We start from the raw sequence: 19967 nt of genomic DNA, 5'->3' as shown, positions 1-19967 counted from the left end.
CACTAGCACCAGTTCTGGGAAAAAACTATGAAAACTATGAAAGTGTTCTATATCAACCCGCATCATAGTTAAAAGCTCCGCCATCTTATACGAGCACAGATCGTTGCCCCCCGCATGTAAGATCAAAATGGTCGGCCCCCGAGCTCCTCTCGCGATCGAAACAACCTCTGGTAACACTTGCGGCCACTGCAAGCCCCTAATGCCTCTCCACATGAAAACGACATCCTGAAATCCCAGATGCCTTCCTCCTGGGCGACACTCGGCCCGCTGTGCAGCCAAGAAAATGTAGGAGTGTCCCAGCAACCAGTCAGTCTGACAGAACCTGCAGGAAAAGAAAACGTTAATACAACAAATCCGGACGAATATAACGAGCAAAGCATGCTGACCTCCATCTCCCTATCCTCTGAACGTCGGCATCAGGAAGGCCCTCCTTGGCCGCCTCCGTAGCGGCCCCAATGCGGAATGAATGAGTGCCATACTCACCAGCACGAACTCCTAACCCCTTCAAACATCTGTTAAACACGGCCTGGAATTGGTACCTGGTTAAAGGTAGATAATCTGCATGCGTGAAGAAAAAACTACCCCCTTTTCTCATAACCACATATGCCTTAAGCAATGCGACCAGACACATCGAAGATTTGGCAGCATGCAGCAAAACCCAAGAACCCCGACCCAACGGATCAGTCTTCGATTTACGAATTCTCTCGCGCACCGATTCCTCCAAAAAAACCACATCCTCAAACCGCAAACCACACCCCAAATCGAACTTTGAACGCGGAACCAACTCCCCGACCCTTAGGGCCCCAAAAAACGCTAATCCAAAAGCGGCGGACACAAGAGCTGCTTCAAAAACAGAACTGCACACTTTATCCGCAACAGCTATAAGTCGACTAAGGAGAGCTAAAGACACCGGACGCCGACACTCAGTACTAGGCTGGACCCTCCTCCAACCCTTCATAGCCTGCCTAACAATAAAACATTTCATAACATCAGACCAGCCCAACAACTGAAAATGAAAAGCAACACCAGACAAGCGTTGCTGTGCTGACGCGCCCGACAAACCCTTACTATTCAACTGACACAAGTACTCAATCGTAACTTGCAATCTCGAATTCTCACACACCTGAACCGGTCTGTGACCTGCCAACTGGCACCATTCCATCCATGCCTTACCATATGCTTGCCACGTCGACTGGGACACTGAGGAACGAACAAGGGACATCAACTGTTCCCGATCACATCCCACAGAATTGGCGGGCAACTGAAAACTTCCGGGAGGGCATGGTGACCAAGATCCGTGAAAACATGTAAGTCAGAAGAATGAGAAAAATTAGAAAACAAACCATCAGGGCCCTGTTCGAGTCGAGCCCGAAACCAAATGTTGAATTTCAAGCATAGCAGAGTCAGTCTGCAAAGAAGGGCCAAAACCTGCGGAGACTTGGAGGACATGTGATTGATACAGCGAGCCACCCCAGGATTAACCGTCCTAAAATGAATCTCCTGATTGCACTGCAAATTACCCCACAACTCAATCAAGACAACGATTGGAAAAATCTCGCAAAGGGTTCTGTCATGGCCAAAACGCAACCTGGCTCAAAACTCTGGCCATGCCTCACGACACAGTCGATGCCCAAATCTTGTCATGAAACTCACAACTCCATCCTCCGATGCAAACAAATTCAAGTCCTGTGCCGTCCGGCACGGTAACATGAAGCAAGTGTGACCATTGAATGTTTGCAAAAAAGAAAGCCACACCTCCAAATCCGCCTTCATGGCCCTTGTAACCCGCACCCTATGGTGTGGGCTAGAGGCTCCTTTCGTAGCCAACGACAGCCGTCGTGAAAACGCCCTGCCTACCGGCATGACTCTGCTCGCGAAGACCAACAACTCCAACAGTGATTGCATCTGCAAGAGGGTAACCTTCCGAACTGACATGAAACCCTCAATCAACGAGACCAATTTTTGAATCTTTTCAGCGGGTAGCCGATACACCATCGCTACCGTATCAATTTCGATGCCCAAAAAAGACAAAATTTGAACCGGGCCAATGGTCTTTTCCGGTGACAAAGGAATACCGCATTTCTGCGCGATTGACTTGAACGTGGAAAGCAACCTGTCACATACATCTGAGGAATTTGGGCCAACAAAAATGAAATCATCCAGGTAATGAGTGACAGACCTTTTTCCCGATTCCCATCTCACTAACCATTCCAAAAAAGAGCTAAAAAGTTCAAAATAATAGCAAGAAATCGAACATCCCATGTCAAAATAAAATTCCCCATCTACTTGACAACACAACAGATGGAAACAATCCGGATGCACCGGCAACAAACGAAACGCCGAATCGATATCCGACTTTGCTAACCATGCTCCTTCCCCCGTGCTCCTAATCAAAGCCACAGACCTATCGAACGATGCATAAGATACTGACGCATCGTCGGGAGAAATACCATCATTCACCGAAAACCCCTTTGGGTGCGATAAATGGTGAATCAAACGAAAGGAACCCGGGTCTTTCTTTGGGACCACTCCCAAAGGTGACACCCTAAAATCCTGAAAAGGCGGGGATAAAAACGGACCGGCCATCCTACCCAGTGCTACCTCCTTCTGCACCTTCACCAAAAGAACATCCGGATGTTCACGAGCAGACTTCAAATTTGCCGAAAAACCGGGGGACCTATGCAATTTAAACGGGATGAAAAAACCTTCTGAAAACCCAAAACGCAGCTGACCTGCTGCCTTCTTGTTAGGATACCGGTCTAACCACGGCTCCATCGCGACTACGCTCACTGGTGTCTTTCCTCTCATTTTGCTGCGGCTTGACCGGCAGCTTTCCCGCAGGGCGGGAACACTTAGACGCTGGGTGGGAGCCTCCACATGCCGAACACTCATGTCGGAATTTGCAGAGGCCGTAAAACCTACAGTGTCCCTCATTGAACAACCAACAGGTACCGGGTCTCCGCACGACCACTGAACTGGAACCTGTTGAGCCTTGTCCAGCAGCCGCTGATGGAAAGGGGTACTGCTTCTGAGTCATCATAAGATGCAACCACACCTCAGTCGCCTTTACCCCCAGCCAATTTCTGGATGGAGGGCTAACCGTCTCCTAAATTCCTCATCATTAGAGTTGAGCGATACCGTCCGATACTTCAAAGTATCGTATCGGATGGTATCGGCCGATCTTTAAAAAAAGTATCGGTATCGCCGATTCCGATACCGGAAGTCCCATTCAAGTCTATGGGACTTCCGGTATCGGAATAAGAAAAACCCTTTCCTGCCCTTGTACAGCCTCTCTGGGGTCTGTACGGGCCTTTCGGGGGGCTGTGCCGGCCTGCCAGGGGGTCTGTGCAGGCTCCGGTGGTCTGTGCCGGCCTGCCGGTGGTCTGTGCAGGCTCCGGGGGGCTGTGCCGGCCTGCCGGGGGGCTGTGCCGGCCTGCCGGGGGGCTGTGCAGGCTCCGGGGGGCTGTGCCGGCCTGCCGGGGGGCTGTGCCGGCCTGCCGGTGGTCTGTGCAGGCTCCGGGGGTCTGTGCAGGCATCGTCCGATGGGACTACAAGTCCCATCGGGCGATGCCTGCTACCATGACAGTGATTGACACATTAGCCAATGATGGGACAGTAGTAGTCCCATCATCCGGCTAATGTGTTAAATGTAAAAAAAAAAAAAAAATTACATGCTACATACATACAACATGCATACTACATACATGCTACATTCATACTACATACATGCTACATTCATACTACATAAATACTACATGCAACATACATACTACATATATACTACATGCATGCTACATACATACTGCATGCTACATACATACCACATATATACTACATACATACTACATGCATGCTACATGCTACATACATAACACATATATACTACATGCATGCTACATACATACTACATGCTACATACTACATATACACTCACTGGCCACTTTATTAGGTACACCTGTCCAACTGTGTGTTAAGACTTAATTTCTAATCTGCCAATCACATGGCGGCAACTCAGTGCATTTAGGCATGTAGACATGGTCAAGACAATCTCCTGCAGTTCAAACCGAGCATCAGTATGGGGAAGAAAGGTGATTTGAGTGCCTTTGAACGTGGCAAGATTGTTGGTGCCAGAAGGGCTGGTCTGAGAATTTCAGAAACTGCTGATCTACTGGGATTTTCACGCACAACCATCTCTAGGGTTTACAGAGAATGGTCCGAAAAAGAAAAAAAATCCAGTGAGCGGCAGTTCTGTGGCCGGAAATGCCTTGTTGATGCCAGAGGTCAGAGGAGAATGGGCAGACTGGTTCGAGCTGATAGAAAGGCAACAGTGACTCAAATTGCCACCCGTTACAACCAAGGTAGGCAGAAGAGCATCTCTGAACGCACAGTGCGTCGAACTTTGAGGCAGATGGGCTACAGCAGCAGAAGACCACACTGGGTACCACTCCTCTCAGCTAAGAACAGGAAACTGAGGCTACAATTTGCACAAGCTCCTCGAAATTGGACAGTAGAAGATTGGAAAAACGTTGCCTGGTCTGATGAGTCTCGATTTCTGCTGCGACATTCGGATGGTAGGGTCAGAATTTGGCGTAAACAACATGAAAGCATGGATCCATCCTGCCTTGTATCAACGGTTCAGGCTGGTGGTGGTGGTGTCATGGTGTGGGGAATTTTTTCTTGGCACTCTTTGGGCCCCTTGGTACCAATTGAGCATCGTTGCAACGCCACAGCCTACCTGAGTATTGTTGCTGACCATGTCCATCCCTTTATGACCACAATGTACCCAACATCTGATGGCTACTTTCAGCAGGATAATGCGCCATGTCATAAAGCTCGAATCATCTCAGATTGGTTTCTTGAACATGACAATGAGTTCACTGTACTCAAATGGCCTCCTCAGTCACCAGATCTCAATCCAATAGAGCATCTTTGGGATGTGGTGGAACGGGAGATTCGCATCAGGGATGTGCAGCCGACAAATCTGCGCCAACTGTGTGATGCCATCATGTCAATATGGTCCAACATCTCTGAGGAATGCTTCCAGCACCTTGTTGAATCTCTGCCATGAAGAATTGAGGCAGTTCTGAAGGCAAAAGGGGGTCCAACCCGTTACTAGCATGGTGTACCTAATAAAGTGGCCAGTGAGTGTATACTACATGCATGCTACATACTACATGCTACATACATACTACATATATACTACATGCATGCTACATACATACTGCATGCTACATGCATGCTACATACATACTACATACATACTACATGCTACATACATACTACATATATACTACATACATACTACATACATACTACATGCATGCTACATGCATGCTACATACATACCACATACATAACACATATATACTACATGCATGCTACATACATACTACATGCTACATACATACCATATACATACTACATGCATGCTACATACATACTACATGCATGCTACATACATACTACATGCTACATACTACATATATACTACATGCATGCTACATACTACATGCTACATACATACTACATATATACTACATGCATGCTACATACATACTGCATGCTACATGCATGCTACATACATACTACATACATACTACATGCTACATACATACTACATATATACTACATACATACTACATACATACTACATGCATGCTACATGCATGCTACATACATACCACATACATAACACATATATACTACATGCATGCTACATACATACTACATGCTACATACATACCATATACATACTACATGCATGCTACATACATACTACATGCATGCTACATACATACTACATGCTACATACATACTACATATATACTACATGCATGCTACATACTACATGCTACATACATACTACATATATACTACATGCATGCTACATACTACATGCTACATACATACTACATATATACTACATGCATGCTACATACATACTACATGCTACATACATACCACATACATACTACATATATACTACATGCATGCTACATACATACTGCATGCTACATGCATGCTACATACATACTACATACATACTACATGCTACATACATACCACATATATACTACATACATACAATACATTCATACAATACATACATAGACATACAGTACATATAACATAGAGTAACATACTTACCAATACTTGTCACATTGTTCCCCGAAGCCATTGTCTTTTCCGGAATAAATATTAACATAACAAACCACAAAAATACTCACCCACGATCCGAAGCAGTCCACGAGTGTGTCCCACGACGATCTTGGGTAGAGAACTGCAGCATCAGCTGTTGCTGCCGTTCTCTACGGGCTGCAGGAAACCAATGACGGAAGGTAGGTATCCTTCCGCACTGTATTCCTCCACCACTTAAAAAAAAAAAAGTCCCTAGTCTCACTTTATGCCATTGCTGTGTGGGAAATTCCCACGCAGCAATGGCATAAAGTGAGACTAGGGACTTTTTTTTTTTAAGTGGCGGAGGAATACAGTGCGGAAGGATACCTACCTTCCGTCATTGGATTCCTGCAGCCCGTAGAGAACGGCAGCATCATCTGATGCTGCAGTTCTCTACCCAAGATCGTCGTGGGACACACTCGTGGACTGCTTCGGATCGTGGGTGAGTATTTTTGTGGTTTGTTATGTTAATATTTATTCCGGAAAAGACAATGGCTTCGGGGAACAATGTGACAAGTATTGGTAAGTATGTTACTCTATGTTATATGTACTGTATGTCTATGTATGTATTGTATGAATGTATTGTATGTATGTAGTATATATGTGGTATGTATGTAGCATGTAGTATGTATGTAGTATGTATGTAGCATGCATGTAGCATGTAGTATGTATGTAGCATGCATGTAGTATATATGTAGTATGTATGTAGCATGCATGTAGTATATATGTAGCATGTATGTAGTATGTATGTGGTATGTATGTAGCATGTAGTATGTATGTAGCATGCATGTAGTATATATGTAGTATGTATGTAGCATGCATGTAGTATATATGTAGCATGTATGTAGTATGTATGTGGTATGTATGTAGCATGTAGTATGTATGTAGCATGCATGTAGTATATATGTAGTATGTATGTAGCATGTAGTATGTATGTAGTATGTATGTAGTATGTATGTGGTATGTATGTAGCATGTAGTATGTATGTAGCATGCATGTAGTATATATGTAGTATGTATGTAGCATGTAGTATGTATGTAGTATGTATGTAGTATGTATGTGGTATGTATGTAGCATGTAGTATGTATGTAGCATGCATGTAGTATATATGTAGTATGTATGTAGTATGTATGTGGTATGTATGTAGCATGTAGTATGTATGTAGCATGCATGTAGCATGCATGTAGTATGTATGTAGCATGCATGTAGTATGTATGTAGCATGCATGTAGTATGTATGTAGTATGTATGTAGTATGTATGTAGCATGCAGTATGTATGTAGCATGTATGTAGTATGTATGTAGTATATATGTAGTATGTATGTAGCATGTAGTATGTATGTAGCATGCATGTAGTATATATGTAGTATGTATGTAGCATGCATGTAGTATGTATGTAGTATGTATGTAGTATGTATGTAGCATGCAGTATGTATGTAGCATGTATGTAGTATGTATGTAGTATATATGTAGTATGTATGTAGCATGCATGTAGTATGTATGTAGCATGTAGTATGTATGTAGCATGCATGTAGTATGTATGTAGCATGTATGTAGTATGTATGTAGCATGTATGTAGTATGTATGTAGCATGTAGTATGTATGTAGCATGCATGTAGTATGTATGTAGTATTTTTTTTTTTTTTTTTTTTTTTTAACATTTAACACATTAGCCGGATGATGGGACTACTACTGTCCCATCATTGGCTAATGTGTCAATCACTGTCATGGTAGCAGGCATCGCCCGATGGGACTTGTAGTCCCATCGGACGATGCTTGCACAGACCCCCGGACATCAGCACAGCCCCCCGGCAGGCCGGCACAGCCCCCCGGCAGGCCGGTACAGACCCCCACAGGGTGCACAGACCACCGGCAGGCCGGCACAGCCCCCCGGCAGGCCGGTACAGACCCCGGGCAGTCCACACAGCCCCCCGGCAGGCCGGCACAGCCCCCCGGCAGGCCGGCAGAGACCCCCGGAAGGCCCGAAATGACGGCGCATCATGATGCGCACACACCGCGCATCATGATGACGTCAGGCCGTCAATCAACTGAACTTCCGATTCCGATGCCGAATTCCGATATTGAAAAAATATCGGAAGTCGGTATCGGAATTCCGATACAGCAAGTATCGGCCGATACCCGATAGTTGCGGTATCGGAATGCTCAACACTACTCATCATACCTCCACCACGCCGACCCACCGTGAGCCTTGTATGAGTTGTAAATCATATCCTGATAGATAAACAGCTCAGAGCAGCGGCCCGGGTGCTTCTGCCCCATAATGCAACCCAATACAGCGAAAGCTTGCAACCAATTATTCATAGTTTTCGCCACCTTTTGGCGCACTCTCTCCGAAAACCTCTCAACCGGCCTCCTTTCCTTGTCCACGGTGTGCTGGTCCACCGAAACCAACAACCAAATATCTACATAATCATTGCTCCAAATCTTCTTCTTAGTGTCGTCATCTATGTGCGAACCTAGCGCACTAACCCCGCAAAACCTTCTGAAAACCCAAAACGCAGCTGACCTGCTGCCTCCTTGTTAGGATACCGGTCTAACCACGGCTCCATCGCAACTACGCTCACCGGTGTCTTTCCTCTCATTTTGCTGCGGCTTGACCGGCAGCTTTCCCGCAGGGCGGGAACACTTAGACGCTGGGTGGGAGCCTCCACATGCCGAACACTCATGTCGGAATTTGCAGAGGCCGTAAAACCTACAGTGTCCCTCATTGAACAACCAACAGGTACCGGGTCTCCGCACGACCACTGAACTGGAACCTGTTGAGCCTTGTCCAGCAGCCGCTGATGGAAAGGGGAACTGCTTCTGAGTCATCATAAGATTCAACCACACCTCAGTCGCCTTTACCCCCCAGACAATTTCTGGATGGAGGGCTAACCGTCTCCTGAATTCCTCATCATACCTCCACCACGCCGACCCACCGTGAGCCTTGTATGAGTTGTAAATCATATCCTGATAGATAAACAGCTCAGAGCAGCGGCCCGGGTGCTTCTGCCCCATGATGCAACCCAATACAGCGAAAGCTTGCAACCAATTATTCATAGTTTTCGCCACCTTTTGGTGCACTCTCTCCAAAAACCTCTCAACCGGCCTCCTTTCCTTGTCCACGGTGTGCTGGTCCACCGAAACCAATGACCAAATATCTACATAATCATTGCTCCAAATCTTCTTCTTAGTGTCGTCATCTATGTGCGACCCTAGCGCACTAACCCCGCAAAACATGGTATCCTTATACACCCCCGCTAGCGGGGCATCCACCTTGTGACACTCCTTTGCCTTACCAGCCGTGAGGGGCAATTGCCCGATCAACGCTCTCAAAACAGATATCATAGCTGCATTATCCATACTTGGAGGACCCAACAGGGAACACTCACCCGGATTGACCGTTGGAGAAGGGACTCCCGTAGATGGAGGAACTCCAGCTCCCGGATAACCCGCCGGAATGTTGATGCCATGACTTGTAGCCTCGGGAGTTGCGCTCGGCTCGACCAGGCTGTAAGTCCTTGAACGAGCCCTCGACTCTCGACGCTCGGGAGGAGGACCACGAACATGCTCAGGACTCGCAGACGCGCTGGACACCTCTGACAACAAAGATGGAGAGCCACGTCTCGAGGACCGGGGACGACCACGGGAGGAACCTCTGCGGCCGGAGCGCCTAGATCTTTTATGACGCCGCTGCGATGCATGGCGCCCATGGCGACGCGACTGCGGGGATGAAGAATAAGAGGAGGAGGAAGAGAATCTCCGGCGTCTACGCCTGTCTCGCCTCCCCCTCAAGGGACAGTCATCTACTGCAGCAGCCACGGAAACTTCCCTGCTACCACCGGGTTCGGCAGTAGCCGGAGCCGGGCCTTGGACATCCCCGTGGACCCCACCTCTATGCGGTGCAGGAGCAAGCACCACAGCGCTCAGCGTACCCAACCCCCCGGAGGAGAGGATGCCTGGCTAGCCCTTGCGACAGGTGCATGTGATACACTGACTTGCCCCCGCTCCTCCACCCCGGGCACTAAGGGCCGCTCAGGCTGCTCATTAATCTGTTCCCCTGCTGAAGCAGAGGAGGACGCACTGTGCCTACCACCCATGGTAACTCCCGTTGCCCCGATCTGGTTAACCCCCTTGGCTCCAAACCCAAATCCCTCCCCCCAACCGATATTGATCTGGGCACCCGCCCCGAGGCCGCCACCTCCCTGACCCGCTGCTGCGATGCCGCACTGAGCCGCCGAGCGCTTCTCCCATGTGCAGAGTTCGCTGCACATTCAGCGCCGCCGGACCGGAAGTCGGGGGGCAGTGACTTCCGCCTAGCCGCGCATCGCCGGGAAACCCCGGCCAACGCCGGCGAGGCGTCGCGCAGCCGCAGAGGAGGGCAGGATTGCCGGGTGGACCGCCTGCCTCCCTGCAGCCCCGCCGCTGCCGGCCGCTCTTGCTGCAACACAGCGGCGGCCGGACCAGATCGCAGTGAAGACGCGCCAGGACCGGGCACCTCATTAGAAGCTGGAGTCTGCGAGGCCGCCAGGTGAGCGCCGATCCCCGCTAGGACGCCATGTAGCCAGGGCTCTCCCTCCTGTAAGACCCGTAGGTGCAAAGCCTCTAACAATGGGTCAGTCATAATACCGCCGGACAGTGCTTGGACAAGCACTTCCAGGATCCGGTCAGAAGGAAAGAGGGAGGGCGGCCACGGATCTGGTGCTATATAACCACAGGAAGGGGTTGTGCTAACCCCTACCCAATCCCATTAGCCCCATAACATTAATATCCCGCCCCAGCATGACACAGGTGGGCCAGCTCCATTAACCCATAAGGGAAGGGGAGGGGAGGAAAGGCTACACAGTCAGTGGCACTCTCCTTAGTCAGTACAGTGCCCACCAGTATGAAGATACGAAGAAAGAAGATGTACATCAATAAAGTGCTTTGCCCACAAAGAACACCCCAGTAAGAAATCAGGAGCCTCTTGAAGGGAGAAAAAGAAGAGCTGTGGTAAAGAAGAAAAAGAAACTGGTGGTCGTGGGGGATTCCTTACACAGAGGAAGAAAAGACGCTATGTGCCGATCGGACAATACCTCACGAGAAGGGTGCTGTCTTCCAGGTGCCCAAATCAGAGATGTGTTTGGCAAGGTATCAAGACTCTTCAATGCTACAGATGACTAATCATGTTTACTAATACATATAGGAACAAATGGCAAGGCAGAAATGACCTGGAAACTATACAGTATGCAGAGACTTTAAGACCTAGGCCAGAAAGTGAAGGAACTGGGAGTGTAGGTTGTCTTCTCATCCATCCTCCCATTTAATGGACATGAACCAAGGAGATTAAACAGGATTTTACAGGTAAACACCTGGCTACTTCGATGGTGCCATGAGCAGCATTTTGGGTTTCTTGACCAAGGAGTGAATTACCTGTACAATGGACTACTTGCTAGAGATGGGTTGCATCTTACGAAAACAGGAAAACACATATTTGGTAGACACCTTGCTACACTCATCAGCAGAGCTTTAAACTAGAGCAATATGGGATGGGAAATATATGGCCAGGAAAAAATATGCAATTAATTCTTTTGAGAACCCTGCTATTAAAAGTGGAACAAAAACAAATTCTGAATGTAAATAGAGGAGCAAGAGAAACCAACTACAAACTAAAATGGGCCTATACAAATGCTCAGAGCATGGGAAACAAACAAGCAGAATTGAAGCTGCTAACACAGGAAGAGAGATATGATGTCATAGGAATCACTGAAACTTGGTGGGATGACACACGATTGGAATACAAACCTTGAAAGTTACAGCTTATTTATTAAAAACAGGATGAACAAGATGTGAGGAGGTGTTGCATTGTATTTTAGGAAAACGTATATCTTCACAGTGATCCAAGCTTCAGAGACTGGTAGCTCTGTAGAAACTGGGTAAGAATACCATGAGAGAAGAACAGAAAGGACACTATTGTAGGTTATTATTATAGGTCACATGTTCAGTCTGAAGATGTAGATGAACTATTTTTTCATCAAACATCTCTGTTCTCAAAAAAGTGCGACATAATGATCATGGAAGATTTTAACTATCCAGATATTTGTTGGGGATCTCTCTCGGGCAAAAGTAATGGGTACAGAAAATTGTTATCTTCTCTTGCTGACAACTTTATTTTTCAAAAGGTAGAAGAGAGAACAAGAGGATCTGCAATCTTGGAACCAATAATAATAACTAATAATCTTTATTTTTATATAGCGCTAACATATTCTGCAGCGCTTTACAGTTTGAACACTTTAGCATCAGTGTCCCCAATGGGGCTCACAGTCTAAATTCCCTATCAGTATGTCTTTGGAATGTGGGAGGAAACCAGAGAGGGGAGAACATACAAACTCCTTGCAGATGTTGTCCTTGGTGGGATTTGAACCCAGGACCCCAACGATGCAAAGCTAACCACTGAGCCACAGTGCTGCTCATCAATTCTTACCAACAGAGAGGAGTTGGTTGAGGAAGCAGAAGTGGCTGGGAATTTAGGAGGCAACGATCATGCTTTCCTCAAAATTGGACTTCAGAAAGGCAGATATTAATGGACTCAGAAAGAGGGTAGGAAAGGTCAAATGGCTGAATGTTTTAAAGGACAGAAATATCCAAGATGGACGGGAGATTTTGCTAAATGAAATTCTCACTGCACAATCAGTAATGATCCCAAAAAGAAGGAAGAATTGGAAGCATTTAAAAATGACCAGGATGGATGAACACAGAACTTAATCACATGTTAAAAAGAAAAAAAAGGATATTAAATAAAAGAGGGGGGTATATCTAAACAAGAACATAATGCTGTTTAAAGGGAATGCAGGTCAAGCGTTAAAAGAGCTAAAGCCAGTAACGAAGTGAGGCTTGCAAGGATTATAGAGGTATGTCAAAAGCAAAAGGCAAGTCAAAGATGCTATAGGATTTTTACAGGATGAAAAGGGTGAAGTGCTCAAAAACAATGTTGAGAAGACCGAAATTTTAATTTCCTATTTTGCATCTATGTTCTCTAAGAAAGCAATTGTAACATCAACTGATCTTCATGGTGCCACACTGTCTATAAGCAGAGAGATGGTGAGGGAACTCTTAGCTAATTTAAATGAATTTAAATCTCCTTGTCCAGATGAATTACATCTTAGGGTACTGAAACAGTTAGCAGAGGAAATTGCAGAACCACTTGCCAGAATCCTTGAAAAATCCTGGTGAACAGGAGAAGTCCCAGAAGATTGGAGAAGGACAAATGTTGTCCCTATCTTCAACAAAAGAAAGGCAATGGAGCCAGAAAATTACAGGCCAGAGAGCCTTACTTCTATACTAGGAAAGATCTTTGAACAAATTATTAATCAGCATACAGTATATGTAAGCACTTGGATAAGAATACAGTAATTAACCAAAGTTTGTAGCAAACAAGTCATGCCAGATTAATCTAATTTCCTTCTATGATGGAATCACTGACTGGGTGGATCAGGGAAATGAGGTAGATATAGTATATATGACTTCAGCAAAGCATTTGATAAAGTATCTGATACTATCCTTATTAAAAAAAATGACAAAGTATGGGATTGACAAGGCTATGGTTAGGTGGATTCATATCTGGCTCAGTGATCATACTCAAAGAGTGGTAATAAATGGTTGCACATCCAATTGGAAGAGTGTTTCATGTGGGGTACCACAAAGCTTTGTCCTGGCCCTAGTGTTCAACATTTTTATAAATGATCTAGATAAGGGAACTAAAGGTAAGCTAATCAAATTTGTAGGCAATGCAACCCTAGAAGAGATAGCTAACACTAGAGAAGACAGAGAAAGGATTCAGAAGGATCTAGATGAGCTTGAATAATGGGCAGTGACTAATAGAATGGTATATAACCCTTTCCCGACATACACTGTACTAATACTGCTAATACGTACTAATTAGAGTTGAGCGAAACGGGTCGAAAAATTTCAAAAGTCGCCGACTTTTGGCAAAGTCGGGTTTCATGAAACGAAACCCGACCCTAGGATGAGGTTGGCCACGAGGTCGGCGACTTAAGCGCCAAAGTCGCGTTTCAAAAGTTTGTTTTGCGCTCTTTTTCAGCTAATCAGGATCCACGGACACTGTGGGCAACGTGATGACATAGGCAGGGGTCACCACCATCTTTCAGAAGGGCATTCAAGTGATTGACTTGCTTTGGTGGGCGTCACAGGGGGTATAAAAGGGCATGCACGCCGACCGCCATGTTACTCATGCTGATCTCAGAATAGGGAGAGCTGCTGCTGCTGCTGATTTTGTAGGGAGAGCGTTAGGCAGGGAAGAAGACCAAAAACTGCTTCTGCTGCTAGCGATTTTGCCTGTACAACACACCAGTCACTGTGTGTGCAGTGCAAGTGGAGGCTATATTTTGCTGGATCAGCGGTGTTGGTTGTTAGGCTGCCTTCTAAGGCTTCCTGACGGCTGCATTGCTGTTTACCCACTGCTCTGCAAACTGCTTTTTTAAAAGCAATCCCAATTTTTTTTTTTGTCCTGGTGAGGTATGGTGTGCATTTTTTCACACCATACAGCGGTGCACACTCCTCACACAGTACCGTGTAACGGCTGTTATCACAGCCACAGTGAAGCTATCTGTGTGTCACTCTGTAAGGATAAGTCGAGGACATGTTCCGTTCTTACAGACCTGCACCTTCTAGTTTTGTGTAGCTTTCAAACAGTTAAATATATTTGCTGTTTGATCACATTCAAAACTATAGAGAGACAGCGTGTGTCAGTCCGTATACTTAAAAAACACGGAGCTTGACAATTTTACGTACACCGGACAGCCGTGTACGTGCACGCTCCTCTCTCAGTACCGTGTAACGGCTGTTATCACGGCCACAGTCAAGCTATCTGTGTGTCGCTCTGTAAGGATAAGTCGAGGACTTGTTCCGTTCTTACAGACCTACACTCTAGGGAGATTCCTATTCTGCCCAATTCTATATACACCTTGTAGTTTGTCATACACTAGCCAATTTCTGCCTGTGACATAGCGCTGTGATATTCACTGGGCCTCACACAATCCAAAAGTGTCCAGTGTCCACAAGTGTGTGCTGAAATTCAAAATCTCCGTTATCCTCTAGTCACATTTTTCACACCTGCGACATCAAGCCTGTGACATAGCGCTGTGATATTCAGTGGGCCTCACACAATCCAAAAGTGTCCAGTGTCCACAAGTGTGTGCAGAAATTCAAAATCTCCGTTATCCTCTAGTGACATTTTTCACACCTGCGACATCGAGCCTGTGACATAGCGCTGTGATATTCAGTGGGCCTCACACAATCCAAAAGTGTCCAGTGTCCACAAGTGTGTGCAGAAATTCAAAATCTCCGTTATCCTTTAGTGACATTTTTCACACCTGCGACATCGAGCCTGTGACATAACGCTGTGATATTCAGTGGGCCTCACACAATCCAAAAGTGTCCAGTGTCCACAAGTGTGTGCAGAAATTCAAAATCTCCGTTATCCTCTAGTGACATTTTTCACACCTGCGACATCGAGCCTGTGACATAGCGCTGTGATACTCAGTGGGCCTCACACAATCCAAAAGTGTCCAGTGTCCACAAGTGTGTGCAGAAATTCTAAATCTCCCCTGTCCTATAGACACCTTGTACCTTGTTTTACATTACTATATAGTTTGTTGGATTTTGTCTACATTTCTACCAAAAATGAGGAAGGCTAGTGGAAGAGGCCATGGAATTGGGCGGGGGTTGGCAGCTGGTAATGATGGTGTTGGTGGTGGATCTGATGGTAGTGGCAAAAGCAAAATTGGACCGAATGCAGGAGGTGTTGAGCCTGCGTCATCGTCTGGCTCCACAAGGCCTCGAAGGCTTAGTTTTCTAGGAGTTGGCAAACCGCTTTTAAAGCCAGAGCTTCAGGAAAAAGTTTTGGCTTACGTTGCTGACTCAGCCTCCAGCTCTATCGCCTCCTCTTCTGAAGTTGTAAAAAATAAAAGCACTGAGTCGTCATTGGAGGCTCATGTTCATGAACCACACCTTTCCTTGTGTCCTTCACCCCAACCAAGATTGAAGGATGACGCAGGCCATACTACTGATTACTCCATGGAGCTGTTTTCACATACCATGCCTGGATTATCAAGTCAAATGGTGAATTACCCAGGCCAAGATGAATCTGACATGGAGTGCACAGATGCACAGCCGCTGATGGATGATTCTGCTGGTACATTCACTCAGAGCACTACATTGTCCTCGCAGTGTACAGAGCCAGATTCTGACCCTGATGAGACTCAGGTGCCCCTTCCCGCACACTATACCACCATACACGGTGACACAGAGGAAGGTGCACATGACATTGAAGAGGAGGTGATGGATGACCCAGTTGTTGACCCAGATTGGCATCCATTGGGGGAAGAGGGTGCTGCTTCCAATAGCTCAGATGAGGAGGAGGAGCATCCACAGCAGACATCGACATCGCAACAGCTGTTATCTCGCAGTTCCGGAGCACTCCAAAGACAGGTTCCAAAAATCAAAAGAGTTGCTGGACAGCTTGTCCAGAGGGTCAAAATATCACAGCGTGCTAGGCCGCAAAATGTCTGCCAAAGTAGGAAGAGTGCAGTGTGGCACTTTTTTGAACAAAATCCTCATGATCAGGCCAAGGTTATCTGTAAGAAGTGCGCAAAGACCTTTAGCCGAGGGAAAAATATGAAAAATTTGAATACCAGTTGCATGCTTAGACATTTAACCAGCATGCACTTGCAAGCGTGGACACAACACCAAACCTCAAGTACCACATGTGCAACTGATCACAAAGAAGGTAGTCAGCAACACTACATTGTTTCCCCCACTGTAAGCCCACCGGTTAGCACAGCAGCAAGTGTTGAGGTGTCGTTGCAAGGCCACAGCAGTCAGGGAATCCCACTGTTATATCAACGAAAGACTGAATCTAGGCCATCAGAAAGAACACCAACTCCATCACCATCATCAACCCTCTCTCAGTCCGCCCTGTCCACTGCTACTTCCACCATATGCAGCTCTCAAGTCCAGCTCACCCTCCCAGACACTATGAGTAGGTCAAGAAAGTACTCAGTCTCTCATCCACATACACTGGGTTTGAACGCCCACATTGCCAATCTAATCTCGTTAGAGATGATGCCCTATCGGTTGGTGGAAAGCGCAGCTTTCCGCAAACTCATGGCCTATGCAGTACCACTCTATGACCTACCCAGTCGCCACTTCTCTCGCAAAGCCATCCCAGCCCTTCCCCATCATGTGAAAGACCGCATTGTCCATGCACTCAAGCAGTCAGTGAGTGGAAAGGTGCACCTCACAACTGATGCATGGTCCAGTCGGCATGGCCAGGGCTGTTACGTGTCCATCACTGCGCACTGGGTTAATGTGGTGCAGGGTCCACAGGGGACAGCGGTGGTGGGACAGTGCTGCCTAGCCCACGGTATAGGAAACAGTTGGTTGTAGGCGTTCGACCATCCTCCTCCTCCTCCAGAAGCGAAAGCTTGTCCACAGAGCGCAGTCGTACGAGCACTCCATCTGCAGCTGCCACTGTTGCACACAAGGTGTCCCCCTATCGAGCAGCTAGTGGAAAGCGTCAGCAGGCTGTGTTGCAGATGATCTGTTTGGGCGACAGACACACCGCCGAGGTGCTGGCCGAGTATTTTCAGCGACAAACTGAGTCATGGCTGGGCAGTGTACATCTTGAGGCAGGCAAGGTAGTTAGTGATAACGGCCGTAATTTTGTGGCAGCCATAGTCCTTTCAAAACTCAGCCACATACCTTGCTTGGCTCACACCTTGAACCTGGTGGTGCAGTGCTTCCTCAATAATTATCCGGAGTTAACAGCCCTGCTCCAGAAGGTGCGAAGACTGTGCGCGCACATCCGCCGGTCGCCTGTACACTCCATTCGTATGCAGAAGCTGCAGCGATTGCTCCACCTTCCCAACCACCGCCTCATTATCGACATTGCAACAAGGTGGAACTCCACCCTGCACATGGTTGAGCGGCTGTACGAGCAGTGGCAGGCTGTGTTGCAGATGATCTGTTTGGGCGACAGACACACCGCCGAGGTGCTGGCCGAGTATTTTCAGCGACAAACTGAGTCATGGCTGGGCAGTGTACATCTTGAGGCAGGCAAGGTAGTTAGTGATAACGGCCGTAATTTTGTGGCAGCCATAGTCCTTTCAAAACTCAGCCACATACCTTGCTTGGCTCACACCTTGAACCTGGTGGTGCAGTGCTTCCTCAATAATTATCCGGAGTTAACAGCCCTGCTCCAGAAGGTGCGAAGACTGTGCGCGCACATCCGCCGGTCGCCTGTACACTCCATTCGTATGCAGAAGCTGCAGCGATTGCTCCACCTTCCCAACCACCGCCTCATTATCGACATTGCAACAAGGTGGAACTCCACCCTGCACATGGTTGAGCGGCTGTACGAGCAGTGGCAGGCCATAATGCATTTGTGGGAGGATACACGGCCAGGCACTTTGAGAGCAGACATGGAGTTGACAGGTGTGCAGTGGTCGAAGCTGAAAGACCTCTGTAAAGTCCTTCAGTGTTTTGAGGAATGCACACGGCTGGTAAGCGCAGACGACGCCATCCTAAGCATGAGCATCCCACTTATGCGTCTGCTCATGCAAACTTTGACCCACCTTAAGGAGCAGGCGTCTGCAGCCAATGTTGACGAGGAGGAAGAGGTGGAGGGAATCCTTGATGACATTCAGCCATTGTCTGCTCAGGGACCTCTCCTGGACGAGGTGGAGGAAGAAGAGGAGGAGGAGGATGATGATGGGGATGATTACTTAGGGGAGGAGGATGCATCTCGTGGGGCAAGTGAAAATGTTGGCGTGGCAAGGTCTGGTACAGGGTTTGTGCGTGACTGGAGGGATGTGGATTTGCCAGAAAGTGCTCCTCCACCCAGCACTCGCAGTGCATCATTGACACCGGGAACATTGGCCCACATGTCAGATTATGCCTTGCAGATCCTAAAAAGGGACCCACGCATTGCCAAAATGATGAACGATGACGACTACTGGTTGGCCAGCATCCTGGATCCATGCTATAAAGGAAAATTACAAAACATCATGCCACAGGAGAACCTTGACCTAATATTGGCTACTAAATAAGCAACTCTGGTTAACCGGTTGGTTGAGGCATTCCCAGCACACAGCAGCGGTGATGGTTCTCACACGAGCCGTATGGGCCGGGGGGCAGCTTGGCAGAGGTGTTTGTGGTGCACACAGCAGAAGTGGTCTTGGAGACAGGGGTTTCATGACAATGTTGTGGACTGATTTTTCACGGACCGCTCACACAACTGGTAATACTGCATCGATGGAAAGTGACAGGAGACAGCAGTTGTCAACTATGGTTAACAACTACTTTTCCTCCCATATCGATGTTCTCCCGCACAGGTCATTCCCCTTTGACTATTGGGCCGCTAAACTGGACACCTGGCCTGAATTGGCACAATATGCCTTACAGGAGCTCGCTTGCCCAGCTGCAAGTGTGCTATCGGAAAGAGTCTTCAGTGCAGCTGGATCAATCCTGACAGAAAAAAGGACCCGTCTGTCAACCCAAAATGTGGATGATCTAACCTTCATTAAAATGAACCATGCATGGGTTTCCAAGGATTTTGTCCCACCTTCCCTTGATGACACATAGGTTGCCAGAAAAATAGCTTGTGTTGGTCCTCCTCCTATTCCGCAAACTTGACCTATTTCGCCTTTTGCAGCAGCTGAATGACCCACATCTACATATGCCACTTTGTAAACCTCCCTAAGTGGGCGGCCCCCCCCCATGGCCGGGGTCACC

Source organism: Dendrobates tinctorius, unplaced genomic scaffold, assembly GCF_039654945.1.
Source record: "Dendrobates tinctorius isolate UK_male_01 unplaced genomic scaffold, ASM3965494v1 ptg000005l, whole genome shotgun sequence".
Taxonomy (NCBI): domain Eukaryota; kingdom Metazoa; phylum Chordata; class Amphibia; order Anura; family Dendrobatidae; genus Dendrobates; species Dendrobates tinctorius.
This window is presented reverse-complemented; position numbering follows the sequence as displayed.